Source organism: Nannospalax galili, unplaced genomic scaffold (assembly GCF_000622305.1).
Source record: "Nannospalax galili isolate Female #2095 unplaced genomic scaffold, S.galili_v1.0 scaffold102, whole genome shotgun sequence".
NCBI classification, from domain to species: Eukaryota; Metazoa; Chordata; class Mammalia; order Rodentia; family Spalacidae; genus Nannospalax; species Nannospalax galili.
In genome coordinates this window covers 1401140-1414008 of record NW_008351958.1, presented here as the reverse complement: position 1 = coordinate 1414008, position 12869 = coordinate 1401140, and positions in this window count along the sequence as shown.

Genomic DNA, 12869 nt, shown 5'->3' with positions numbered 1-12869 from the left:
GCAGGCTCTAAACCTGCATGGCTTCCATGGCTTTCTTTCCTTCTTCCCACTGTTCACCTCCTCGAGGCAGCTTGCCTGCCCTGAGGATTTTTCTTTAAGATTCTAATAAAATTGTAAAAGCTTCTGTCTGGATCCATTCTTAAATTCTTTTATGAATGAGACTAAGAACCCTCTAGGGGACCCTCTTTCTCCCCATTTCATTAGGATTACAGGCATGCATCACTACACTTGGTTTATGCCATGTTGGGACACATGCATGCTAGGAAAACAGTTTTCCAACTGAGCTACATCCCTAGCCCTCACACACCCTTCTAACAGCATCCGATTCCTCTGACTTGTGTCTTCATGTCAGCCCTCAGTTAACATAGGGATCACATGGTATTGGATCCTCCCATTGTTGTAAGAGATTACCTTCTTAAAGCAGAGCAAGTTGCTGAGGGTCAGGCAGTGGAAAGGTCTTCAATTAGCTGGCATATCCTGGGCCCAAGTCTCAAACCCAGTGTTTTAAAATGCCGAAGAGTTGAAGTATCTTTCTCTGAGTGGGACATTCTTATACCATTCTATGTCTTTAAAAGTACAAGCAGAATATTACATGAACTTTTTCCTGGGGAGATGTGAACAAACATCTGCTCTGCCTGATAGGCACCAAACAAAGACCAAAATAACAATTCCACCAAAGTCCACATGAGTTTATTGGACTTACAGATCCCAACATAGAACATCACTGGAAAGCCTCACTCCAGCATGGATGACACCTGTCCCATGCCTGCATGGATAGAGTCCCAACCCCTCTTAAGTTAATCTTCCAGAGTGTATATACTCTAGAACCTTCCAAGACTACAATGCAGCTTCCAAGACCACATGTAGCTTAGGCATAATTACATACATCTGAAAGGGAGGTATAGGAAAGAGTAGCTAGAATCTCAGGTGAGAATAAAAAATGTCCCCTCCCAGCCTTTTCTTCTATGAAAGAATGTTAACACACCCAATCTTTTTATAGAATATCTATTTTTATTTTTTGAGAATTTCATACATGAGTATTATATTTACATGATTTATAGCCCACCTAATCCCCCCACTCTTTCACAATTTCTTGTCCTCTTCTTTATTATTGTTACATATACATACATACATTTATAAGTACACACACACACACACATATATATATATATATAATTCACTGACTTTATTTACTGGGGCTGATATGTACCTGTGTTTAGGCCTGCTCACATGGGATTAGACAACTTCTCAGGGAGCTAGTCCCTAGAGAAAACTGATTCTCCCTCCCTCAGCATCCATTGATTGCCTGGAGCTCTTCATCTAGAGGTAGGACCCTGTGAAATTTCCCCATCTACCTTGACATGTCAAGTTTTGTCATTATGTAGAATTTATTAGACTGCCGTACTGTGGAGAGTTCATGGGTATAGCTTCCACGTCATGTCAAGAATGTATTAACCAGCTGCAGGACTCTTGTCCTTCTGGCTCTTCCAATCTTTCTGCTCCCTCTTCCATGCTGCTCCTTCAGCTTTTGATGTATCGGTTGCATTGCAGATGTATCATTTAGGGCTGGGCACCTCATAGATGCTGATTCTCTGTGTTTGACCAGTCGTGGAACTCTGCAATAGTCTCTATCTGTTGCAAAAAGAAGCTTCTTTGAGGAGTGGTGAGAGATATATTTGTCTATGAATATGAGAATACATATTGAGACTATAGTAAGAAATTACATTGGTCTAAGAAACTGACAGAAGCAGGTTCTTTTCTAGGGTGGATAACCTCTCCAACTATGTGTACTTGGCTATGTTTACAGTACCATGCATGAATGAGTTCACTCCCATTGAGCGGGCCTTAAGTCCAATTAGACAGTTGTTGATTATCCCCAAGATAAAAGTATCACTATTACACCAATAGAGATAATTTTCTGGGTTTGTCATTGTTGTGGTTAATAGGCTTTGCAGCTGGGGAGGACTATGGATTTTTTTTTTCCCTTAGCAGTTTGCATAGTACCCTCTGATACCATGAGGGCTAGTCTTCAGGGAGGAGGCTTTCAGATCATTTCCCACCAGATTGCTCCAAGTACTGTGTCCGAAGTACAGCATGTCTTCACCAATAGGGTCTTACCTTCAAGTTCTGGTAGGCAATCAGGGACTATGGCATTAGCCTATATTACGTCAGTCTCTTAGACTACCCTAGCCAACAACTCTAAAGAAGGTTTCCTTGCCTGGCACTGTGCTCTGCACTCACGTATATATTATATATGTATTTTTCACTAAGCTTCTGAAATAAGATATTTCCCTTTTGACTTTTCATACCACCTAAGCATTATTTATCTCTCTTTCCTGTATAGCCCTCTCTTCTCCCTCCCCAGTAAAAGGACCCTCCCTTTTTCCTATTTCCCCCTTGATAACACCTGTCTCCTATCCCCCTTTCTCTAGCTCTTTCTTCTCCTTCACCCCCATGGTTCCTTTCTATTTTCCTGGCTCTTCCAGAATTTATACTTACATCTAAGGATTTGGAGCTAGTATCCACAAATGAGAAAAAGCATGTCTCCTGTTTTTCTGAGTGTGGATTACATCACTTAGTATAACACTTTCTAGTTCTACCCATTTACCTGCAAATTTCATGATTTTATATTTTTTACCATCGAATAAAATTGTATAAGTGTACATTTTCATTGCCCACTCACCAGTTGAAGGACAAATGTGTTGTTTCCATTTCTAGCTACTGTGAAAAGAGCAATGATAAACATGCCTGAGCAAGTGTCTCTGAAGTAGGATGTTGAATCCTTTGGGTATATGCCAAGGAGTGGTAGTAGACCCATCTTGACAGTCTATTACAAGTAGTCACAGTAACTCTGATGAAGATGATAAGGGCTGTTAAACTCAGAGGACAGCATTCTACAATAAAATTCTGCAACCATTCAATATATTTTACAGTTGCAAAGTACAATCTTTTGAAAAAGCACCCTATTTAGAGGATGTGAGTATAACAGATTGAATTGGGATGCCTCAAAAAGGCCCACATCCTCACGCCTAATGACTCAGAATGTGATCTCATTTAGAAAAAAGATCTTTGCATATATAATTAACTTAAAGACCTAGGAAAGAGATCATCCTGAATTATGGACTGAATTATGGACAGTTTGGGGCAGAAATCAAATGAGAAGTGTTCTTTCAAGAAATACAGAGGAGGGACTGGAGAGATGGCTCAGCTGTTAAGAGCACTGGGGGCTCTTGCAGGGGACCTGGGTTCAATTCCCAGCACCCACATTGTGGATAGCAACCCTCTGTAACGCTACTTTAAGGGGAATCCTATGCCCTCTTCTGATCTCTACAGGCATTGCATGACATGAGTGCACTTATACACATGCAGGCAATACACTCAGACACACTAAAATAAAAATAATAAATAAAATATTTTTTAAAAAGGAAATACAGAAGAGAACTCAAAGACAAAGGCAAAATTGGAGCCATGAAGCCAAGGAATGCCTGGAGTGGCAAAAGCTAGAAAAGGCAAGAAAAGATTTAGAGGGAGGATGGCTGTGCCAGCACCTGGGTTTCCAGACCTCTGACCACAGAACTATGAGAGAATGCACCTCTGTGGCCGTGAGCTCTACCCTCTCCCCAGTTTATTGTACTCTGTTATAGTCGTCCCAGAAAATGAACACAATGATATGATAGTGTCAGCATTTTAAAACATGAACTAAATTCAATGCTTTGGGAGTTAATTCTGCCAGGGAGATGTTTAGACTTCCTCTGGAAAAAGATCTAGATCAACGCCAAAATAAAAAGATATTTTCCTTATTATCCCTCGAAGCTTGGTTCAGATTGTGGTGCTAATGGGTCATAGAATGAGCCTTAACCTGAATTCACGACTAAGCTTTGCTGGTGGGAGATTAAGTACAAGGAGACCTGGAGTGGAGATTCATCTCCAGGCCTGGAAATGAATGTACAACTGAGTCTAATGATGGACTAACCTGACATAGGCCCCACAGAGCATCCCTTGTGTCCTCTGTGCAATCCATCCAGCCCTATTGGGATTATCTCCGTACAGCCCAAAGACACCTCGCTTGTTCCCTGCCTTCAACTTTACTCGAGTTGCCTCCTTCATTCTTTGATATGCCCTTTCTACACAGAGAGAGGATGCCCCATCTAGCTCCATTTTCTGCTGAAATACAGTTGCAGGGACTGTGGAATTTATTAAGAAAAGAAATTTATTTCTTACCATTCCAGAGACTTGGAAGTCAAATATCAGGATGCCGGGGCCTGGAGAGCGCTTTCCTCTTGCATCATCCTTGGTGGAAGGGCAAAATGAGGTGAAGAGTGAGAGTCAAACGAACCATTCACATCATAGCAAACCCACTAGTGGCATTTGTCCATTCATAAAACAGAGCTCTCAAGAGGTTTTAAAAGGTAATTCTCTTTTAAAAAAGTGAATCTTGTTTGTTTTACATGTTTTAATTTCAAAACAAAATCAACAACAAAAACAAACCACAATACAGAACATCTGACCTTGTCAAATCAAGGAGGGATGGACTTGAGAACAGATGTTTTCAGCATTATATACAAGGACAAGGGAGGGAAACAAAACCGAACAACGACAACAAAAGAAAACAGTAGACGAGAGCAGAGAAAACCAATTGGCAGAGGGCCAGTTGAGGCTGCTGTAGAGGATTAGCGCACCATAAACTGTAGAGCAAGTGGAGCTCTGATATAATACACAAAGGAGCCTGCTGACCACTGTATGCAACAAATCAAAGAATTTTGTGGGCAGAGTCAGATCTCAGTTATTGAGGATGGGCACCTACTGCGAATGAAAAAGAGAAAGCGGAATCTGAGACCCTCAGTCAGATCATGGAAGAAACTTTCCAAGTAGGCATTCCCTGCCTACTTCTCCCATGTACAACACACTTTCATCTCATCAAGAATAGCAGCACTGGGTTCCCAGGCTGCCACTCATCTTGTTCTTCATTTGGTTTCTATGGTGGGAATTGAACTCAGGGCCTTGAGCATGCTGGGCAAGTGTTCTACCACTGAGCTGCACTGTTGTCCTGTGATTTTATCGTCATCTATGTGTAGGCTGTCCTAGTTTGCCTTCAATTGCTGTGGAAAAACACTCTGACCAATACAAACATGAGGAGGAAAGGGTTTATTTGGCTTATATCTCTCGAGTCACAATTCATCACTGAGGGAGCCCAAGGAACTCAGGGCAGAAACCTGGAAGCAGGAGCTGAAGCACAGGCCATGGAGGAATGCTGCTTACTGGCTTGCTGCCCTGGCCAGTGCTCAGCCTGCTTTCTTATACAATACAGAATACCTGCCCAGAGGTAGCACTGCCCATAGTGGTCTGGGTCTTCCCACATCACGCATCAAAATACCTCACACACATAGCCACAGCTCAGTCCAATGGAGGCAATTCCCAGTTGAGGTCCCCTCAACCCACCATGTGTCAAGCTGACAACAAAATCTACCCAGCACAAGGGCCTAGCTTGCCTGAGGCAGACACAATTGGAGCTGGTCTGGATCCTCGAGGAAGAAATCAGAAAAAGACAGTACAGTTTCAAAGAGGAACATCACCTGGTAACCTTGTCACTGTCAACCTTAGGCCTCAGTGCTCCACAATGAGGTAGCTAGGGTTGCTCACCACATGATTCTTGGCCATCACAAGTGCCTGGGCTTTCAGGATCTGCTGGATGTTCACTCTCCAGCAGCAGGCACATGAGGCATGAAGATGCAAACCCATGGGAGACTTCCACCTTCCAACCTTCCCAACCAAGACATTTTCCATAACCATGCAGATGTTTTCAAACTCCCTTGCTCTCCTCTGTCTTCTTCCTCTTATCTTCATCCTCAAGGGACTTCTATCCTTCCTCAGTAACTGGAACCAGACTTTTCCTGCCAAATTCTTTGAGCTGATATATACACTAGTTACCAACAGATTCAGTCATAGCTACATCAAAGCCTTCTTGCTCCACAAAGCCAGAGTTGCCTCCTTGTCCTTTGCTCTCATGAGCAATCAAATAGATGGATTTCTGGGGCTCCTTATAGAAGAGTCTCTCCCATCTCCAGACCAGAGGTGTTCTAGCATAACAGCTCAGAAAGGTATCACAAGCCAGTGGAGTCCCCATAGAGTTCAAGTCTTAGAGCTTCACAGAATTCGCTGTAGTGTTTTGCCTTCTGCTAGATTCTTGACAATTATTTTGCCAATGACTTTCAAGACTTTGCTCTGCTGGAGATCTCAGGAGCCACATCTCCTCTCTTGACTTCTAATCATCCTAATGTTCCTCTTCCTGCTTCCCTTTCTCTTTGTCCCACCATCACCTTTTTCCTTCTCTCATTTTGCCCCCAAATACAGAGCAATGGGATGACCCATGCACTGCAACTTCTTCCTTAGACTGTTCCCTGCCCCTTCTCTAAGCATTAAAATCGAGCGTCATTTGGACACCTCAGCCAGTGGATTCACTACAGTCTGTATATACATTGTAAACCCCCAGCAAAAGATTCATAGACATACTGTTCAGCATCATGGTGTCTAGTGGGCCCAAGCGCTTCCCTCCTACCAGGTGTCAGAATAAAAACCAACACTAAATTGCTCTGTCATGATTCTGTCTGCACAATCTGAACAGCCCCCACAAATGCTTTGATAATAGATTTGGCCATGGTTCCCAAATTATTTAGGGGATCACCCTTGGTCACACTAATGCCTGTGTGCATTAAAGTCAAAGTGCATTCCTGAGGGTTGGAGATGATGTCAGTATCCTGTTCTTTACTACTGTCCAAGTTGAGGCTGCCCAGCCTTCATAGTGAATCTTTTTGAAAACATGAGAAGCATTAAAAATCAACTCCCAAAGGTTTTATGTTGAAATAAGAGGTATTAATGAGAAACATGAGTTGGGGAACTCCAAGAATGTCTGGAAGGCAGAAGTCTCCAGTTCCTCATGTCCATGGTGTGCTTCCTCACACATCTTGAAGAGAAAGGCTGCAAGTGCCAAAGAGTAAGAGGGTCTGAACTGTGTCTGATTTGTGCACAGCAGCAGGTCTATAGGACTGATCCCCTAAGCATGCTAAAGATTCTACCTCTTTAGATCAGGTGTGATAGACCATGCCTAGAATGCTTAGGAAGCTGAGGCAGGAGGATTATAACAAGGCCAAGTCTGAAGGATTCCACTTCTCAACACTGTTGTTATTACTTTGGGGTTAAAGTTGACAACTGATGAACTTGGGAAAGGGCATGTTCAAGTCATAGACTTCTCCCCTTCACCACATATCCACTTTCTCCTCGTTCTGAAAGACCAGAAGTTCTACTCCTACAACTCAAATTTCAATTTTGTGCCTCCTTATTTCAGCACACAGGCTGTGTCTGGGAGCACCATCACCTACCTGCCCTCCATCCCTCCACACAAGAGGAGAGTGTGATTAGATGAAAACAAAGTTAAAATAAAACTGGTTTGCTATCCAAAGGAATAGAACTCTTTTCGGAATACTCCTGATACTCAATACAACAATGCATTGGGGTAAGCACCATGTTTTAATCTTATTAAGTTTTCTGGTCTTTAAGATTATTTTTGTTCATTAACAGTATATATTGTGGTTCTGAATGTTAGCTTCTTGAGGCCTAATGAAGTATATTAACTACTTTTCTCATTGTTGGGACAAACTGGCAAAAAGAACTTAAGGGAGAAAGGGTTTGGCTCACAGTTTGAGGATATAGTCCATCATGCTGGGGAACCATGAGGCAACTGATCACACTCTGTCAATAGTCAAGACATGGAAGAAGATGAATGCTGATTCTGTATTCGTTTGCTTTCTCCTTTTTATTCAGTTTGGGACCCCAGCCCACAGAATGATACCACCCACATTCAGGCTGGGTATTCCCACCTCATTTAACCCAATTTAGAAATTCCCTCATAGAGTTGCCAGAAGCTTGTCTCTTAGGTGATTCTAGAGTCTGTCAAGTAAATATTAACTATCACACCAGGAATAAGAGGCATAGCTTCTCTGTGACTTTTGTCTCTTCAAGTGTGGGGAAATAGTACTTAATTTAAAGGGGAGTTTATAAGGAATCAATGAGAAAAAGAATACCTCCTAGTGCTCAGTTCAAAGCCTGACACATGGAAGAGGCAGGAAGACAGCAACTGGCATAGGAGCTAAGGTCTAAGAACATCTCTCAGTCTCATTTCATGGTAAATCTGATCCATAGATACAAAAACAGTGATTGCAACAAACCCAAGATCCATCCGAGCTAAGGCTGGCATGAATAAACAGCTCAGAGCCAAACTCTTAAGGCAAGAAGTAGTCTTTTCTCTAGAATACACACACACACACACACACACACACACACACACACACACACACACACACACACACACACACACACACACACACACACCCTCCAATCCTCCAATATGCCTTGGAGAACCTTGTCCTAGTAAAATATGGCTGATAAAATCTTTCCTCTTTACCCACCTTCCTGCCTGCACTAGTTCCTTCCCTTGCCTCCAATGCCCTTTCTTCTCCTTGTTTTTCTATTCATCAAGAGTGTTTTGATTCTTTTAGATAATGACCAGTATAAAAGGAAGAATATGCAGATATAACACCCCTCTAAATCGAAGAAGCAGAATACATGAGAAGCTACAATCCACATTGCATATGGAGGTCGAACCAAAAGCCCCCAAATGTAGAAACTATATAGTGCTATCTAGCTTTGAGACATGTAAAAGACTTTTATCTGATGTATTTAGTGCAAGTCAGTGCTGAATATCTGACCTGCTGCCAATTTGAGATCTCCCCTATAATGCTAGTTAAATACTTTTAAAGCCCCTGATGAAGCATGCTGACCAAATGCATTTTTTTGTTTCTGTTTCTCTGTTTTCCATTGTGATAGCTTAGTGATAGAGTGCTTGCCTAGCATAGGCAAGACCGTGGGTAAATCCCCAGTGCCAGAAGAACAAAATGCACAGACTCAGTTAAAGAAGATAAAGTGGGGAAAGGGGGAGCTAAAGAAAGGAAAGATAATGATATAAATCATAAATTCTTTCCTATAGTGGGCACAATAGCCGTTTTAGTTGATACCAGGCTCCCAACTTTATATAGTGAAATTCAGTCTTTCTATCAACTAAGTAGTTAAACTTCAACACACCATCTTGTGAGATGCTCAGTTTGGGTTTCATTTGAAGTCTCAAAAATATAAAGTGGACGGAGGAATAGAGTGAAATTAGAGTTTCTCCTCTTGGCTGAGTTTTTCATCTTTTTATGATTAGACCAATAATAAAACGCAAAGTGTTTGAACTTATGAGAGCAAATTAATGCTGAAATCCATGCAGCAGTGTCTTGCAGGCAGCTGTGGATCTATCACAGTCACTGTGTGTTTATGAGCACTGTCAAGTGCCCACGTTTCCAAGGGAAACAGTGGTGCCAAAATCATGCCCCTACTCTTGGGGAATGAAAGTCACATAAACTGCCTCCTATAAATCATATTTTTGCTCGTCTAAGTGGATCAGACCAGGGAGAGGGCGAAGGGGACTCTCCTTGGAAAGGAGCTTTGATCATTTTGATCAAACACAGACCACCTATCAGCCTTCCAAGTGCCACCATGTGTCATATGCATTTTCAATATCGTGTCATAATAGCTACCAGTCATTGTCGTTGAGATAAAAAAGGGCTTATAATTAAACAGATGATTGGATCCAGACATTTTAATCATGCCATCTATCTATTTTGCAGAGCCAGCCTGCTGTTTTCTCAGCAGCCCTCTAGAACCGCCCTGGGATGGCAATTTGCATGCTAACTGAATTCATGGACGGAGCAGATTCGTGAGGACATCTGTTGCTGATTGTTTTGGTCCTCTGCTTTTCAGACTCAAATATGAAAATACAGAAAGTAAAAGGCAAATTATAGAGCCCTGGGCAAGAGCATCGACTGATTGTTTGATTTTTCTTGCTCTCACCATCTCTCAGGAGGAGAGTATCACAGAAACTAAAAATGCCCCCCACTTTGCAGTCTTGCTGGTCTGACAATAAAATCGGGGGCCTTGAAATGACACTTGCCCAGCTGCTTCTTGCCTTAATCCTGTTCACTTTGTCCTTGAAAGAAACCTTCATTCCCAACTCAGAAGCTTCCAGATAAAAGACATTGGGAGAGAGGAAGAGTGGCCCTAAACTCTTAATGCAGATGTGGGGAAGAGACCCAAAAGACACCATGTTGCTTAGGGAATCTGACGGACCAGCCTAGCAAACATTCCTCCCTTCCAAGGATGTGAAGATCCAAATGCAAAAGAACAGCATCATATAAACATGAAAGATGCATCTTCCTCAAAAGGGCTTCAGAGAAAGGGCTCAGAGGTGGAATCTCCCTTAGCCTTATCTCAGGAGATGAGGAGAGATGGAAGCAGGTTCCAGGAAACATGCTTTAGCTTCTGCCTGACACCATGATGGCTATTCTCGCCTACATTTTTCTGCAACCATCTCTGTCTTGGATGATGAGGAATTATCAACTTCCTTTTTTAAAAATGAAGAATCTACAGTTCAGAAAGGTTAAACAACTTGTGAAAGTTATTCGGCCAGGAGTCACAGACCAGGGTTGGTGCAGACCAGACCCAAGTCTTCCTCCTGATGCTTTTCTATGTCACACTCTTCCCCATGTTATCCCAAGAGGGTAAATTTCTCTGGGCTCAACAAGAAATTAGAGGAAACTGAACATTCTAATTCAGAAATCCATTGTTATGGGCTCCATAACCAAGATTTTGGAATCCTACATCTACTTGTCAGCAAACGATTATCACCAATATGAATCCATTCATTTCAGCAGGATTCCTAGAGAACCTTCATAGTGTCTATACCTCCACAGTTGGACCCCTTTACTTAGAGAAGTTAACGTGGGAGCAAATGTTCCCCATAGGGTTGAGCAAGCTGTCATTCAGGATTTCCTTCAGGCCCTGAAAAATAATTCACTTAATGTACAAAGTCTGGCTCCCAGATTTCACGCCTCTTCTGTTCCCTGTACCTTGCATGCACTCCAATTTGAAAACCTGTTCAAGAAATTCACTCCTTTTGGTAGAATTGTCTCATTGACCTCCTCAACCATTGGCCAGATATCCACCACCATAGCATCTCTGAGCACTTGACCTGCCAAGGACAGGAGTTCCTGGGATCTCTTCATGAACTCAGATGCATTCTCTCTAGCTTACATGAACCCATTAACTCTTCCCTAAGTATGGCCTTTGGTACTACAGGCCTGAAGAGCTAAAAATTCTCTTGTCAGAAAGAACATAGCTGCTCCATTCCCTTGATCATTTCAGGTCAAACCACACCACTGACAACCCTAGAATGTGTCCTTCTGGACTCACTCCATGCTCCAGAAGTTTTGTCTCTCATAACATGTCTTCTGTGAGAGGAACTAAGCAAAATCCTGAAGGTAAAGATTGAATCTGGCACCTTTTTTTCTGGAAGTAAGTGAAGATGTCACCATCTTGGCAGTGAAGAAAACACTCACCAGAGGGCAGAAGGGTGCTCCCAACTTAGACCCTCTCTAAGGGGTGATGCTCAAGAGATGAGGGTTCCCCTCCTTTCTTAATTTTCTCCCTAGTCAGAGTTACACCATATGTTTTAATGTTTGTACTAAATTAGAAACCAGGAATCCCTTCTTGATTATTTGAAACTTCCCCGATTTTCCACATCCAGATGTGGATAAGAATTAGACCTACAATTCATGAAGCCATAAACTGACATTTACCTCAGAAATCCTCTAGTTTAGTCCTTTTGTTTTACAAATAAGGAAACTGAGACCCAGAAATTAGTAAGATTGAACCACAGGATTCAGAATAAAGTTAAGAATCTTAGTCATCGTACTCCAAAATCATTGTGGACACAATTCCTCCCACACTCAATGACCATTTATCACCTGCCCACTAGGGCATCTGCTGTTGTTCAAATTTTGCTAAATGCAATGGTCAGCTCCTTGTCCACTTACTCAGACCAAGTATCACCTGCTCTTGTGTGACTTGAAGTGAGACCTGGAACAGATTTAGAAACTGCCTCCTATGACAGACCAAGGACAACACAGGCACAGGATTCTCCCTCCTATTACACATAATTCTGCCAACATCTAGTAAGGAGCTGCTTACAAGTCTATCTCCCAACTAGACTCTAAGCTCTTGAAGTCAATGTTTCTGTCTTCTTTTACTCATTTGCAGTTCTTTGTCTTTCCTTTTTAGTTATCTTTATATCCTCCAAACCAAACATTACTTCACATATTATTAAAATCATGACCCGTGTGTCCTTAGCTATGGACAAGTACCTATGGTTAGGCTAAATTGTGTGCTATTAACTAGTACATGAAGCCCATCAATGACCTGCCGCTCATTCACAGCCCTCTCAGGCAACAGAGAAATTGTCCAATATCTGATTATGTCACTGTGCCTCCGACATCTCCTCTTAGCTTCCTTCCCCATACCTAAGAAGAAGATCATGGTCCACAGTACGCTCCTCCCCAAGATGAGCAGTCAACACTGCCAGGTCAGTTCCCATCATGCACCTTTCCCCATGCTCACCCTCCTGCAAGAGCCTGCTCCTTTTTGTCCTGTTTGTTTGGCACACATTCATGATGTCCCTTCTGTTTTTTTAACTATTTATTTAATAACCACATAATTAGAAGAAGCATTTCATTACAACAGCATTGACATATTCAATAACAATTTCCAGAGCTAAGATACATCTCTTTCAAAATTGCCTGTAAATTTTTAGGTTTACAATTGAATTAATACAGTTATACAATATTGTACTCAGTATAAACCCTATAAGACTTAAAATTGAATGAGGTTTTAAGTTTTAAAATGGATCTCCATTTCATTTTAAAAATATGCTATTTCACACAGAA